At 34.8% G+C, this 16,887-nt stretch overlaps 1 long non-coding RNA gene across 3 annotated transcripts in view; it reads left to right on the forward strand.

Moving 5' to 3' along the window:
* The window catches only part of LOC134478285 (uncharacterized), a 156,973-nt gene that overhangs the window by 25,731 nt on the left and 114,355 nt on the right, over positions 1-16,887 (forward strand). For 2 of the 3 annotated variants that reach the window (XR_010050799.1, XR_010050797.1), the window contains exon 2: positions 16,017-16,184. The exons of the other annotated variant lie outside the window; for it this stretch is intronic. This is a non-coding gene — a long non-coding RNA (uncharacterized LOC134478285). The remainder of the gene's footprint in view (positions 1-16,016; positions 16,185-16,887) is intronic. 3 annotated transcript variants of the gene reach the window in all.

Genomic DNA, 16,887 nt, shown 5'->3' on the forward strand with positions numbered 1-16,887 from the left:
GAAGGTGGTCACCAACCCAACCAAACTATTAAATGTGATTGTGATAGCTTTCTATTGTTCTGACAAAATACCTGAAGCAAATTGGAAGACATATTTATTTTGTCTTTTGGCATCAGGGGTTTCTTTGCATGGTTGGCTGGCTTCCTTCCTGGCTGTGGCAAGGTGGAGCATTGTGGCAGAGAGCTCTTTGCATAGCAAAGTGCTTATTTCATGTCAGGCCAGAAGCAAAGTGGGAGGGGACACCTGAGTCCTAATATCTCCTGCAAGGCCACACCCACATGATCTAACTTCTTCCAGATAGGCCCCCTCTTAGCCACCTATGAAAGATTTTACCACTTACTAGTGCACCACAAGCTGGTGACCAGGACTTTAGTACAATAGCCTTAGGGAAATATTTAAGGTCTACACCATAATACCCTGGGTCAGAACAAAGCTTTTTAATGATTTAACATTTCAAAAATCTTTTTTCAGGATTTTAAAGGATATTTTTTCAGTAACATGGGAAAATAGGTTAAGAAGAAGAGAGGTAGCTACACTGGGAAAAGAGTTGTAGAAGATTCTAGAAAGACAGTTGCCCAGGAGGCTCACAGAGTGACAGGGCTGATGGAAGACAAAAACAGCTCGCAGAAGGACATCTCTGATGCGACAAAAATCAGAACTACAGAGAAGTGATAAAGGAAGACTGACAACAATAGAGAATATGATAAATGTAAATAGATCAAAAAGAAAAAAAGCAAAAGTGCCAAAAAATTATACAAAAGGAAACTACAATGGAAGTATGTATATAGTTAATTGAATATAAACACTGAGTTTCAACCAAAGCACAGAAAATTTAACTCTGTTTGAAAGTAAATTTATCTTTGATTATAACATAGCACATAAGCATGTCAGTGTAAACTACAATTATATGTTGTTTTTTAAAAATGGTGTTATGTTTAGTCTGAGGGTAAAAAGCTATAGAAGGGTGATCCCTCATCTGACAATGTCCCAAGTTATAAAATATTGTCTTTGTGGATTGAACAAGAACTATAAAATGTAAATGCATTTTTATGGTCATAATAAGTGTAATGTTTAGAGGGAACAAAATAATGACATAGTTCTATTTTGGGAAAGAGTAGCCATAGTGGTATAAAATGTAAATACACTAAATTCCTATTAAATTTCATAGATAAACATAAAGCTAATAAATCAAAATATGGTAATGAAGCATGCTATTGATAGATAGGAGTAACTGTCTAAAGACAGCTAAAGGATTTCAAAGCTATTCCTTCATGAGGGATTAGGGAAAGAAGTTATGCAGGTGGAAATGGTTACTCCTTTTTATGATACACTGTAATTCAGCTGGTTCACTCTCCAGTAGCTATCCCTTTTTCCTCTCTAAGAAAACCCAGATTTTATATGTATTCATGGAGCCTGGAGAAAGTCGACTCTATAAAACTCTAAGCATAATGTCTTTTCTTGTTGGGGATGTTACTCTGGCCAGTGGAATGGCCCCAGAGTAAGACAAGGTGTGTTATGAGTATTTCTCATTATGAGTATTTCATTGGAGAGACCTGTGAGGTATGTCCTGCATTATTCTCTTAACAATGTTGCCATATTTATGTAAGTCACTTGTAGCCACCAGCTATTTAAGGGTAAGAATCAAGGAGCTAGTAGAGCAGAGAAATGAAAGAATCTCCATTTTTTTCACTAATATAACACCAGCATCAACAAAAACTCTTCCAGAAACATTTAGGTACATACTTCTTTATACAAATATTTTTCTTAAGATCAGTTTCAATATGGGAAATTGGTAGTTCACAGGACATGAGTCACAAGTTTTAGTAGATCAGACATTGAAAACTCCTTAAGTACACTATACTTTTTAAATGCCCACTAAAACACAAAGTAGCTGATTCCCACTTCTATATTAACCTTTGATCCTATCAGCCACTTACAATTTTGCTCTGTGAAATGAGAAAGCCCAGGGGTCAGCCTTTTCTAAACTTGACTTTAATAACTCTTCTTTTCAGGTGTTTAATAGAACCAATCGAATTCCATTTGTACTAATTATTATTTGCCCATTTTGTTTATTTCTTTTTTTTTTTTTTTTTTTTTTTTTTGTCTTTTTTGAGACGGGGTCTCGCTATGCAACAGGCTGGCCTTGAGCTCACTTTGTAGCCCAGGCTGGTCTCAAACTCGCAATGATCCCCCCACCTCAGCCTCCCGAGTGCTGGGATTACAAGCATGAGCCACCACGCCCGGCTATTTTTTTCTTATAATTATATAATTCTTTGTCTCTTAGGAATATTCATTTTATTATACATAAAGCAAGTCTTTTTTTCACAAATAGTTATTGAACATTTTAGTTTATAATGATTGGATCATTGCCATCTAGGGTTTTAAATAATTGGCTAAGATTAATTATTTGTCTAATCAGAGTGTCTTCATCCACATTAAAAATAAAGACACTCAGGAGGCTGAGACAAGAGGATGGGGCAATTTTGAGACCAGCCTGGTTTACAAAGTGAGCTCAAGGCCAGCCTGAACTGCCTAGAAAGATAGTATCTAACAAAGACAATAAATAAATAATCCATTGAGTGAAGAAGAATGGTCCAGCAGCCCCAATTTTATTATTTATATTAAAATTACTTATGGATTATAATAGAAGCATTCACAGAGAAAAAAGAATGTTTGTTATTTCTATGAATTTTTAACTTTCATATATATATATATATTAGATAGATTTAACTATGATTATTAATTTTGTATAAATCAAGTAAATCTGAAAATCCACAGAAGACTTGATTTAAAAAAATTATCTTCAATTATTTTAATATAACCTTTCCAAATCTATGTACCATATTGCTATTAAATCATGAATTTCTTTTTTCTTTCTTTCTTTCTTTTCTCTCTTTCTTTCTTTCTTTCTTTCTTTCTTTCTTTCTTTCTTTCTTTCTTTCTTTCTTTCTTTCTTTCTTTTTCTTCTTCTGCCCCGCCTCCTTTCTCCTCCTCTTCGTCCTCCTCCTCCTCCTCCTTCTTCTTTTCTTCTTTTTTTCTTTGTCTTTTTGAAACAAGGTCTCACTATACAGTCCTGCTGGCCTGAACTCACTGTGTAGCCAGCTTGGCCTTGAATTCAGAGTGACCTTCCTGCCTCAGTCTCCTGAGTGCTGTTATTACAGGCATGTGCTTCCATGCCTGACCTAAATCATGAATTTCTAAGAACCACTGAAGAATGATTCTTATAAAAGAGGAAAATGTATCTCCTTTTTTAAAAATCATACATCTTAGTATATTTATTCTGATTTTTCATTCTTACAGAAAAATGGACACCTCTCAACTTTTTAGACACAATTACACTGTTTTCCAAGAAAAAATTTATAAATACACGATTCTGAAAACTAGTATTTCCTCCCAATGTCTTGCAACCACACCATCAAACAATAATATTACAGTGCTTATTTTAAATCTTTGGACACTTTCCTTGATTGGTCTACCCTTCTTTGTCTTTAGTGTTTGTCTAGTCCTGCATAAACTATCCAGACCAGCTCAAAATACAATGACAAACACAACTTCTTATACTGTCTCCATACTTTTTCATTGCTTAGGATATTAAGTTCAGGCGGTAGGCTAGCATTCCACCATCAAGAATCCAAGGCTCTTGAACTACTTGTCACATGCCAAGGCACAGCTGGTTTTGTTGCTGTGATCGTTACAACAAACCCTGTTTTGCACCCTGTCCTACATTCTTTTCAGTCTGTCTCAATGTGCACGTGAAAAACATAACTTTGTCCTCCAAGTGTCTCCCCTCTTACCCCTTTCCAACAACTCAGAGCATAACCTCTGAATGCCTGGAATTTTTAAATAGAAAAGGTCCAAGTAAATTGGCTCTACCTATGTTCTAAGCAATCAGAGATTTGTTTCTAAATAGCTCTGGGAGATTTCACCATATGACTCTCATTAATGGAAATTGCTAAGCTAATCTCTCTGTGTGACATTACAAATACAAGCTTCCTGTCCAACTTTGAAGCTTCTCTGTATTTCTTTTGCTGTTAGAACAAGAACTGTAAATCTGGAAAGGATTATCATGATCAATCAATTCTGTCTGATTTTACAGATGAAAAATAGTTTTCTAAGGGTTATTACTATTAAATGGATATATGTTTTGGTATTTTAATCTACCACCTACAAAATACCTTGGAATTTAGGAGACATATTTTTAGGTATAATCTACATATAGATATACAGAGTAATGAGAAAACTTGGAGAAAGACCTGCACTATCCGAAGTCAATATTTTAAAACTTTTCTTTTATCCTGCAGACATTCTCATTAGTGGTTGTATTAATAGTTGGAAGATCATATTCTAGAAAACATGTTAAATGTCACCAGATCAACCAGCTAATGGGTTATTATTATTAATAGGGCTAACATGATAGGATAATCTTTTGAGAGTACATTTTGTCATGGTCATCTGAATTTAAATATATTTCAAGTTATAGTAGCGTCATTAAAATGGATTTTAATAAGTTTTGGCTGAGTGGGTTCCTGCTGCATAATTTACTACTATAAATGCCTCTTGAATTTTCAGTGAAATTAAAGCAATTCTGAAGAATTTTTGAATGGTTATGCATAAGCCATAAAAGCTTTACTTGTGTTTTGCTTACCAATCATTTTCTTTCTCAGTAATTTTGCAATCATTCTTAACAATTTGTGTAATTGAAATCTTCTAGTTTTCTAGATTTAATTGGGGTTTACAGGTTTATTTAGAGAAAATAAGATGTCTTTTTCTTTCATGATATTCTAGGGTTTTTTTTTTTTAATTTTAGATTTTAACATGAAAAATAAAGTTTTTTTTTTCTTTTGATGATTTTTTTTCCTACAGTCCAATAATTTTATAGGTTCCCAGGATTATACAGAACACATCATACTTTGAGAATTATTTTTTTCTTTCAGTTATCCCTGCAAGCGAGAGATGCATTTGGCATTCATTCCTGTATGATTCAGGATCTTCAGCTTTGTATTTATAGTGGCCATAGCGACCCAGGTCTTAGGAAATGATCTACTCTTTCAATTCGAATCTGACTTTTATCTTTGTTCTGTAGCGTGTTTAGGGGTGGAATACTGTGAAAATAAATTTAAAAAAAATCAATAGCTTATATAGTTTGTTTCTCCTCAGGAAGGGGCAAATGTGTGACTTATTAAAAGAAAGCCTCTCAGTATTGGTGTGACATATTCAAACCTGAACCTTCCCTGAAAAAAAACCAATCATTTTACAATGTGTGTATTTCTATCTGGAACCTGCTTTTCCATCAAAATCTCTTATGAGAGATAGATGATAATTGATTTTAGTTGGTAAATATTACAACACAATTTTTCATGTGCCTTTTAGTGTTTTTTCCCCCCTTTTTTCACTCACTTCTTAAAAAACAGATACTTGTAACTCACCTTATATTGAGTTTTATCATGGTGGAAAGACAATCTAATAATTACAATGTAGCTACTCATGTTATTCCTACTTTGTAATTCCTGAGGAATGACTCATTATATGACATCAGAGCAAGGTTCTTCAACTAAACAAGGGTTTGTATTAATTATATTTTGAAAAAAGAGAAAATAAAAAACCACACCAAATTCTTCGAATAACAAAAGGGAAGAAAGAACAATAAAATTCCCATAAGTCTGTCATTTGCTTACCTGTTGTAACCCTTGTTTCTTCATGAAATAAAAACAGATTGGAGTAACTTTTTATGAACAAAAGGTTTTAATTGCAAGACATTCTTTAGGAATGTTTGAAAGGAAATGACAGAGCAGATTTATTGAGCCTGGACAAAGCACATGTGTGTCACATTCTTTAGTATTGTTATACCTCAATACTCATTTAGAATCTCAGTTTAGTAATGACACTAGTGGATTCCTTCACAGATATTATGTAGAGAAGATTAGTAAATACATGGCAACCAAACAAACAAAGAACATACTCAGCAACACATGCTGTAGGCATAGCTTATGAAAAAAAATTTCTCCCGAGGTACGTGTCATTTTTGAGATCAAAGCTCTCTGAGTATGTCTCAGAACTGGAACCCTATGTTGTTAGGAATGAGCATGGCTTTTCTGGCTGCACCATTTTAAAAGGCACAGATTCATATATACAGAGACATTTTTGGAGTATTGATGACAGGTAGACGGTTCACCTCTAAGTAGGATGGATAGAGCTAGGTACAATAGCTTTCAATTTTCAAACGCTGTGATTCGTTTTGTATAGATGGAAGCCATTAGTTTTTAAAGCATGTGGTTTCAATGGTGTATACTTGATTTATGACTGAGAATTTTTTTTCCTCTATGCCATGTTGGCGTCCTCATATCATTAATTTTCCTTTTGAAACTTAGGTTGAATGGTTTTAACAAAGTAGTAAATATGACATTACCATTATTTGTGTTTACATTTTTCCACATGATTGTTGAAATAAGTGCAGAATTGAATAATAATGTGGACAACCTAGGTTTAGAAAATGTCAGAAATATGGAAAATTGAGATGTTTCTTTTCTTAGATTTGAGCTGAAAATTTCTGTTCCCTCGCCCCCTTCAACACACTTGGCAGACATAAATATAAGGTTAGTCTGAATGACTTTGAGAATCTTTACTTTTATCTGCACTTGAGTCTTGTCAAAATGTGTGCGCTGCTTTGGATTTAACTAGATATGAACCTGAGCACTTATTTCGCATGCAAATCAGGTCTCCATTGTTTTAACCATAAAAGGCATGAACATGAATTCTACAGCCGACTTCACAAGAAATGATGTGGCACAATGATATTACTTCCTTTTGTGGACCTGTTTCTTCTCCCACAGGACTTACAACTTCTTTACCTCTCTTGAGGCTTGTCGGTGCAAGCCCACAAACATTTATGTGAATAAACTTATAATTAAACACTACTTCCTAATCCTCCAGCAAGTAATTATATTGAGTATTATTCATCCTTTACAAGAAACCCCTTAAAGATCTAAAGAGTGACAGCCTCATCAAGTTTTCTTGCCTCCCTTGATGCACTTCCATTTTTGGAAGTATCCTCTCACTTTCTACTTTACATACAGGGATATGAAAAGAAATTCAAAGGAAAGTATCATGACAGAAGCGCTTCATTAAATAATTATCAAATTAGAAAATTATGTGCTCAAATATCGTATATATACATAAGGTGAGATATGCATGTTTTTGCATGTTTGATTGGAACTGTGTTAGTCTCTGGCAGATATAAATATGCATAAGTTTTTCATATGACATAATTAGAGAAAATTACACATCTAGCCAATTAGCCTTCAGAAAGATCTTCTTCTCCCTTAACCCAAATGATCTTGACGACACTACCTTTATTTTCCTTAGTTTCACCCTGACCTGTTGTCCCCCTCCTCCACCATCCTTCATACTTCATGTTTTCCTTAAAGAACAATCTGCTTTCCCCTGCTCTTGTCCTATTCATTTTCCTAACCCTTTCCCAAGTCTCAGATACTGGGCATGACTCCAGCTGTTTGTGGGTGGACAAAACAATTACATAGAAACTCTCATAGAACAAAGACTCCATCTGATCTCATGGATGGTCCAAGATGACTGCTGGCTCTCTCCATCTATTTGTCCCTCAATCACAAATGGGACTATGTGTCTTCACTCTAAGCAGAGTTTATCACCAAAATTCCTTGTATGCCACTCTAGTGGCTTGTAAAAGCCCCAACATAGCCAAAACACTTCCTTTTAGAGGACTTTCATATTTGAGGAGAAGAGCAATACTCAAATGCTTTGAAGAGACAGCACTTAAGGGCAAGCTCGGCTTTGCACATCTGTCTGTGAGCATAGAGCAATATAGGGAAGCCCTGTCACTGTCATGACAACCTGAGGGTCATGGGAATTCGCACCCTTGAGCTCAGTGCACCACTCCTAAACCAGCTCAGCATCTTAGTTACCTTTCTCATTGCTGAGACAAAAATACCTAACACCCAAAGTTAAAGGGGAAAAGAGTTGTTTGGCTCACAGTTTGTAGAGGTTAAAGCCCATGATTGGCTGGCTCAAAGGCAGTGCAGAATACAGACAGGCTTCATAAAAGAGAAACATTCATGGCGGGCACAAGGTAACAAAGCAACAAGGAAAGGTGTGGGGACCTTAGTAGCTTCTTTCTGCCCCTTTATTAGGATTAGGGTGGTGCCAAACCAATCAGTGGACTGATTTAGTTATCATACACCTAAATCCCAGAATCACACATTGTGGATGGAGCCACTTCTGAAAAATCCCCACCTATGACTGCATACGAGGCTTTGAGGGGCCATCTAGACACAAACCATAACACACAGTATACCTCATCCCCAGTTTCTACCCAGCGGGCTTTCATAGCCTGTAAGACCAGGAGTTTCCTCTTCTGCCTCAACTTGCTGAACAGCCTGTCTGAGCCAATGCTGCAATATTGGACAGCTCTGCTTCAGTTCAAGACTTGGAATCCAGGTGGATTTTCCTCTCTCATTCTCTCCACTTTCTCTATGAACCTGCTGGGGCCTCTGTGATACCATTTGCCAGCTTTTCTCATCATGGCTCCTAAGAAGACAAAGTTAAGACATTTTGTCTTGGTATAATATTAAGTAAATAAAATTTCTTCCATGACAATTTAATGCCACAACTGTACTAAACATCTGTTTCTATAATATATATTACATATATTATATATTACATATGTAATATATATTCCATATATGATATAGGTGTGTTATGTTGTGTATGTATACATGTGTGTATGTTATGTACATATGTATGTATGTATGTATATGTTTTATACACAAATTAGATGATTTATAACATAAATTAAATGTTTCACTTCCCAACAGCCAATCTTGGAGGCAGTGTTGTTCTGTGAACTTGAAGGCTGTATGGGTTTCTGTATTTCTGAGGTGAAGCTGACACTGAATTGGTCACATCTAAGGTCTAAAGCCTTAGGGTACCTATTTGAGATACTCTCTTGTGGTTACTTGTCCACTATGTCCTTTTACCTGTAGTTTACTACACTCCCATTTGTATCCTCTGAATATTAAGAAGTCCAATGATCTTTGCAAGGCTGTTTGAGGTCAGAGATAGAATTTGAAGCAGATGGCAATGGTCTTCAAACAAGGAATGTAAAACATTCCTCTGGAGTTAACCATTGTATCATCCAGAAAGCATTTCACTGATCTCAGGTTGATCGTTGCCCATTCTTTATCTAAACACTAAGATATAAAAAAAAAAAAATGCTGTATAGTATGTGCATTGTTTATGAGACAGTCTCATTGTGACAAGGACCGATGATGTAAGGAGCTTATCTGGATGCCAAACATACAAAGACTGGCTGGGGATGGTGGTGAGGGGAAAGGAATGAAATGCTACGAGTCTTAGAGGAGAACGTGGAAAGGATATTCTCAGTATACGGTGTTAGAAGACATCCCTGGGCTTTTCTGGAGACCACAACTCACATAGCCTTGTAACTCCCATCTTGGCAATTGCTGTACACGCTTCTTCAAGATATCAGTCTGGTTAGGACTGCATTTTAGGAAGCTCAATCACTACTTAAAAAAAAAAAAAAGACACCTCAAACCTTTCTATTCAGGTTGAACCACATTTTTCCTAAACTAACATTTTGCCTCTCCATTAAATTATCCTTTATATGCTGCCGATCTCCCACTTACGTATCTGTAACTCAGTCTACATTTGCTCTGTGACACTAACTATAAACTCACGGCTGGAACATCAGCTAACATATTTTTGGTGATGCTGTGTACACCACTTGTAGTAAGTTCCCCTTTATTGGCACCTGCTAAAATCTTGTTATTCCTACATCTTCTGTTCACCTCTGGGAAGTAACTATTGAATATGTATTAATTCTTCCGTTTTTGAGTTCTCATTTCATTCCTTTATGCAGGAATGAAACAGATAGAACAATGTGTTTAGCTCTTCCACTTTGTCAATTGCAAAAAACCAAAGATTTAACATTCAGCTTTTAATCTTATACCACATCCATTGTCCACACTAAAGACAACACAAAAGTTAAAAAAAAATCTTGTTGCTTCAGTTGTGTTGTAGTCTAGGCACTAAGTGGAAAGAACTTTACTGGAAACACCTCATAACTTCTGTTCTCTGATTAACAATACAGTGGGTTTGAGCTGACTCTAACACTGAGTTAGATTCATATAGATTAAGTAAAACAAGGTATACATTTTTTTTTTTACTTGGTTTGCTTTGCATTCTCATATTTTCTTTGAGGGGGGGAAAAAGAATTGAGCAGACCAGTGAATGGTATTATGTAATAGTTTGTCCTATAGTAATTTAATGTTTCCTGTTAACTGCAAAGCTAATAGTAACCACATTAACAGGTACTGAAAAGAATTATTGCGTTGCTTCACTCAGCCCAACGACCTAACTTGAATAACCGTTTGTTTCATCTTTCCATCTTGTTTAAAAAAAAAAAAAAAAAAATCAATTTCTCTGATAACCTTTGTATGGTTAATTTTCCTGCTCTCCCAATGCCTTCAGATTATTTAAACACTGCTGTAGAGGCTGAGGATTTAGCTCAGCAGCATAAGTGCCTGCCTTGTGCTTGTTAGTTCCATCCCTGGTACTGACTGAAAAAAAAAAAACAAACAAACAAAAAAAAAAAAAAAAAAAAAAAAAAAACTCATGGCTTTATCAGGTACTTATTATAGCTGGGGATTTAGCTCAGCAGCATAAGCACCTAACTTTCAAGTGCGTAGTCGTGAGTTCAATCCCTGATACTGATTTTTTTAAGAAGTCTCTTAAAATTTAGGGGCTGGGGATTTAGCTCAGTGGCATAAAATTTAGGGGCTGGAGATTTAACTCAGTGACATAAGCACATGCTTTGCAAGTGCACGGTCCTAAATTTGATCCCTGTACCAAAAATAAAATAAAATAAAATAAATAAACAATGCTGTACATATGATCCTAGCTTTCATTATCAGGCTTATAGAAAGTATGCATTATTTGCCTGTGGCTATTTCTGCATTGTTCTCTAAGGGAAGAGGACAAGTCTTACCCAAATCAATTTAAAACAATGAAACCATCCAAGAGATAATGTTCAGATGAAAGTATCTTGTTGGTGTTTTTTGTTTTTTGGGTTTTTTTTTAATTTGTTTGTTTGTTTGTTTCTTGGTGCATGGGATTGAACAGCAAAGTAGTTACAATTTGAGGTACTATATATTGCTTTTTTTCTCTCTTTTTAGTAAGCATGAGAATAACAAAGGTATACACTAAGCTTGTACAAAGGAATAACTGTAGAAATTTCACTGAAGAATGATTTAAACCTTGTCCTGACACATGAATCATGGGGAGGTGCTTTCTGTCAACATTCTTCACTCTTCCAAACCAGAAAAACCAGTATCTTTCTGGTTACTAAAGCTGCCACCAATTCTGGTAAATAGCACTCTAGCAGTGGAATTTTTTAAAAATCATACGAAATATTTACATATATCCAGACACACTCAGATAATAGTTTCATCACAAGTTTTTTTTTTTTTACTATTGTTATCATGAACTATGTAAATAACACTGTGAGCAAATAAATTCTACTGTTAATTCAAAGAAGGAGAAAATATTCAAAGAAGTGATTTTAACATCTGGACAATATCTTGGCATTCAGGTGATTGAAATAATATGTTTGTTTTAATTCAGTATTTAATCTTCACTTCCTAAAGTAACTACATAAAGACATATAACTTCTTTTAAATTCAAGTGATTTATATTGTCTTCTTTTGCATTTTGTGAAAATTGCTTTTTTCTTCAAAAATAAAGATGAATGTAAACACTCTATAAATTTTTCAATAACAGCTTTATTTCAGTGTAATCTTAAAACATTCTAAAAAGAATTAAATTAAGCCTCCTTCAGTGGACTTTACCCATTAAATAGGAGAAGAAGAATTTGAGGAAAATATGTTTAGATCATGCAGCCTAATAAGTTTTTATTTACTTACCTGGAAATTTTATTTAAAATATTTTGTATTTTCTTTGGTGGTTATACTTCTTTGAATAATTGCTTCCATGTTATATCTTATTTTACATTCATTGACATAATTTCACTACAAATTATTCCTCACACAGCTTTATAAAAACAATGTTAACTTTAAAAAGCAGTCTTCGTATATATAAATTATTATATTTCCATTAGTAACTTTTCCATTTCAATCATAGCTTCAGCAGCTTTCTTCATCTCAACTCGGCTACATGTTTATCAAAAACCTTGTTCAGTGCCTAAACTTATACAGTACATTTGCCTTAATTTTCCCATCCCTAAGGAAAGATGACATACATGATGATGACACCACACTGTTTCTCAGAGTCACGGAAATATTTTCCTTTTCTTAATCCATCATACTCATTTTCCCTGTTCTTCTTACACATTTTTTGAAAAATTCTGATGGCGTGGAATAGTACAGGAGGGAAGAACTCAGGAAAAGAAGGCAGATTTCTGGTACCTGCTGTAGCTTTATCAAAATTCTAGAATAGATAAAGTTCATTTTGGACACTTTCCTACATCTTATTTTTTATTTGCAATTGTCTCCAAATTGTGCTGTTTACCCATTCCTCCATTCTACCCCCACACGATATTTTACTGATTTATAGAGTACTTTCACTATAACATCTTTGCAGAGGTGGATGATGAGAAAGGCTAAACACAGAAGTTAATTTTAATGAGAATGACAATAGCCTGTCTAAAGTAATGTCCACTACAATTTGAATAACATATAGTATTTTTAGTGTTGCATTATTTGTAGTTTGAAATCTTGCACCATGGCAAATTATACATTTCTACTTTTCATAGGTTCTTTTCTCTACATTGTTCTCCACATCTGGTATTTAGGGTGGAAAAAATTCCTAGCCATCCAAATATTCTTCACCATGTCTATATGATGAATCAACATTTTTGTACAAAGGTGAATACCACTTCTGTGGAAAAAGTGAAATCTTAAGCTTGACATTCTGATGTATGACTTTGGGTATGGAAGTCAGGAATGCATAGTATGTGAGAAAATGCTGCTCTAAGATCCCCTTTTTAGTCTCTATTTCGTAGTCTTTACAGCTTACAAAAATAATGCGAAGAAAACCTTTCTTTTTCTCCTGTGATTCCAGAAATTTGATTATATCCATTAAGCAAGGTTTGAATTTCTTAAGTATCTCTAGGGAGCTTCATGTTTTTTTCTTTGACAATTCCCATAGTTATGAGTATGAAAAACTTCAGATACCAGAGAAGTTGCCAGAAGAATCTAATATGAACAGTACATAAAACAGTTCATTGGGTCAATAACATACGACATAAAAGAATACATGAGCTGCAATGATATTGTCCTACATTGCTCTACCTAATAAATAAAAATATACAGTAAGTATTCATATAACATATGTATTGTGAAAGCTATATACAAAATTTATATATAGAATTAAAATATATAATAACAAATGCACACAACATATGTACTTATACATTTATGTAAATTGTATAAATCCAGTGTACATAAATTAAATGTAGCTATTTCTGAGTCACAAACATCATGTTAACATTAGAAGTTTGGATATAAACTACTGAAAACCCTACAATATGTTCTATCTCCCAACTCCTCTTCCCAGCAAGGACCTTGCTGGAGCAGGGCACAGCCTGAAGAGCTGAGCCAGTGAGATTGCCAGCCCCTCAGACCTCAGTCTTGTGCTTTTCATCCATTACAAAGGTAAAGCGTAGGTTGGTGTATTATTGTATCTTGTTGACATATTATTTTTTGCTCAACTGTCATCTCTCTAAAACAGCAGATTTTTGCTATAATTATTCTGTTAGTATTAGTTTAACATGTTTTCGTATGATCAAAATATTTATCAAGGTTCTATGATACCAAGATAAAGAAGACATATCTTTAGAGAGCTCATAGTCTAGAGAATATCTTCTTTATATTAATCATGTATATAAAGCCATGTTTTATAACTGTGTTCAAGTTTATAAAGGATACTTATATGCACAGATATGTTGAAATACAAGATAATTACAATACATAGTTGTGTGCAATAATTTTAATTGAAAATCTAAGAACCAAATTTAAAACAAAAATGCTAGGGTAATGAAATGATAAAGTGCATCTTACAAATGAAAAAGAATTTTGAGCTTGTGAAGGAAAAACAACGAAGTGCATTTTTCTGACAATGATTGGTGAGTTTCCAAATATTTTGAGCCTAAGTTATTAAAGTTAAATAGTGAAACAATATATCTTCATAAGACCTTCTGTACTTTGACTTTACAACTAACTGTGTTATTGATCAAATGTGGTTTCCTTTTTCTAGGAAAAAAATGACCTTTAAAACTCTCACATAGCTTGCTAGTGATCAAATTGCTTGTGGAAAGTAATATTCTGATGAAAAAATTGAGACCAAATCATGACCACGTGGTTCACATTACCTCCCAATACATGGATTTTTAAAGAAGCTATAAGGGAAATTTCTAGCAAAATCCTCTTGATTTGGAATATTAAACAGATCTGAAAAAACAAAAAGAAAGGTGGTATCAGGAAATTTTAATATACAAACTCTGCAGAGTTTTAATTACTTTCTTATTTAAAAATATCTAGGATTATTCTAGAAAAATCTGGACAAGTCCTGGGATGGCATCCATAATAGAAATTCAGCTGTGTATGAAATTTTGAAATGTCCCCAAAGCAACCAATTGTACAATTTTATACATATATATCACCCTGAGTAATTTAAGATTTCTAATATGTGACCTGGAAAATCTCTTACTAGTCGCTGAAGGAGTATATAAGGAGCGTGTATTCATATGTGCATGAATATGTGTAAAACATCTTCTACCAACATGTTTTGGAAACAGGATATTAATATCTCAATAATGCATCCTTCCACCACTTTTGTGATATAACTATACTAATTTCATTTACATATGCTCTGCTATTCAATTTTTCCCTAATTTATATGTATAATAGCCTTTTCAAAAGGAATGTGTGCACACCTGAGGTTTTAGAAAAATACAAAGAGCGCATTCCCCTCCCATGCTAGGAACAGTGGCATTGTTGGTGAGTTTCTCTCAATTATCCTATGCTTTAATTCACCCATAACCTATATAGGAGCAATTCCAAAATTTCTAAAAAGACCAGCAAAAAGCTGCTTAGGGTGCAACATTGATACACAGTGCTCTGTGAGACTCAACTAAAACAAGATGCATCACCCTTCTCTCCTACAGTTCCTCGTAGGCAGGAGAATACTGTAAAGTTCTAGAGACTGACTAGAGGAAATGACTTAGAAAATAGACTCAAAGTAGACCGACATCCCAGTGGTGGGTAATCCTCAAACCCAATCATAGCCTGAGAGATCAAGTAATCAGATTATTCAACATATGAAGCCTCCTCACTCAAGTCCTTATAACCTCTGACTGTGTACTGCACTTTGGTATTTTATTCAAGGCTGATGCCAAACCTCAAGGAATTACACTTATTGTTTTATAATCGAACCTTTAACTGGGGCACAAGGGGGTTTAAAGTTTCCTTAGACCTTGTCTCTGTTATCCGTATGAACAAGCTGCCAACCTACCTGCACATGGTTTCTCACAGAGCCCTAAGTTTCTTACCGCTCATGATATATAGAGAGGCTTTGTGACCATGAGAAGTAGGAGGAACTGCTTGCCACACTTCAGTAAAGATTGTTCAAATTTTTCACTGGGGTGGATTTTTTTCTTTAGTTAAAAAATACAACCTTCTTGAATGATAATTATTAAATTTTTATAATGCCAGGAATTAGTCACTTTCTATTGCTCATGTCCTCATTATAATTTTTCCCCAGATTACTTAATATTCCTGACTTTACTAACAGTATTTTGGAATTTACAAAGCATCTGTAATGTGGTCTCTAATGTTTGACCACAAAACAGAGATTCCTTCCTTATTCTTGCATTGGCTCCATAAAAATGTCAACATCACAACTTTTTAGGTACAAGCAAAAGAAAGTATAACTTTGCTTCTCACCTGCAGATCTTGATCTATGTGAACTTTGACTTAAAATGAGCAGACCCCTAAAGAACTTATAAATTATAGTGGAGAAACTTGACAAGAGAATCCCCGAGCTTCACAGCAACCATCACAAAGGTGGAATCACCATAAGCGCCTGGTAGACAAGTCTCCCTTCCCAAATGCTATAAGGTATGCACACCCATGGCCAGGGAACTTATGGCCCTGTTCTTCCAACATCACCCTATACTGCATCTTTCTTTCATCATACTGACAACATACTGGCTAAAAATGGAAAAATACATCAGTTCAATGCTCTTTGATGAACTTGCCTAAACACTTCATAAGGCTGTTTGTCCCTTAAAAGAAATGACACAAAGAAAATCAAATTTACTGTTACTGTTTTGTTTATTGATTTGAATGGTGCTGTTGGTGATGAAGAATATGTTTAAACCATGGTGATTTTTAAGGGAATTTTGTCCCCACGGCCATTACAACATTCTGGGAGAACCAGAAGGAATCTGCTCCCTCACTGATGTTCTGAATTGTCTCATCAGCTCCTGGCATCCTGTATGTACTTCTGTACCAAACTGGATGGTTTCCAATTGTGCCACTTTTGCCCAGCCTAGATTCTTGGAATCTATTGACACTGTAGGATTACTATACTTTTCAGTTCACATAGAAGCAGCATTCAATCTGTCCAAATCACTCTTTATGCCCTGGGACAGGCCTTCTGGACCAAGTAGCCAGTCAGGCAAAATGGACAGTAGTTCCCCAGCTAAATGCTAACTTTTGTGCCCACTGTGCTTAGTTAATGCAGCTTCTGCCTCACAATTAAAGCCTTAACATGACAACCAAACTCAACTTATCCAGCAACAACAAAAGACATTAAAAC

The sequence above is a fragment of the Cavia porcellus genome, unplaced genomic scaffold (assembly GCF_034190915.1).
Source record: "Cavia porcellus strain 051 isolate PalLab524CR breed Dunkin Hartley unplaced genomic scaffold, mCavPor4.1 scaffold_12, whole genome shotgun sequence".
Classification (NCBI taxonomy): Eukaryota; Metazoa; Chordata; class Mammalia; order Rodentia; family Caviidae; genus Cavia; species Cavia porcellus.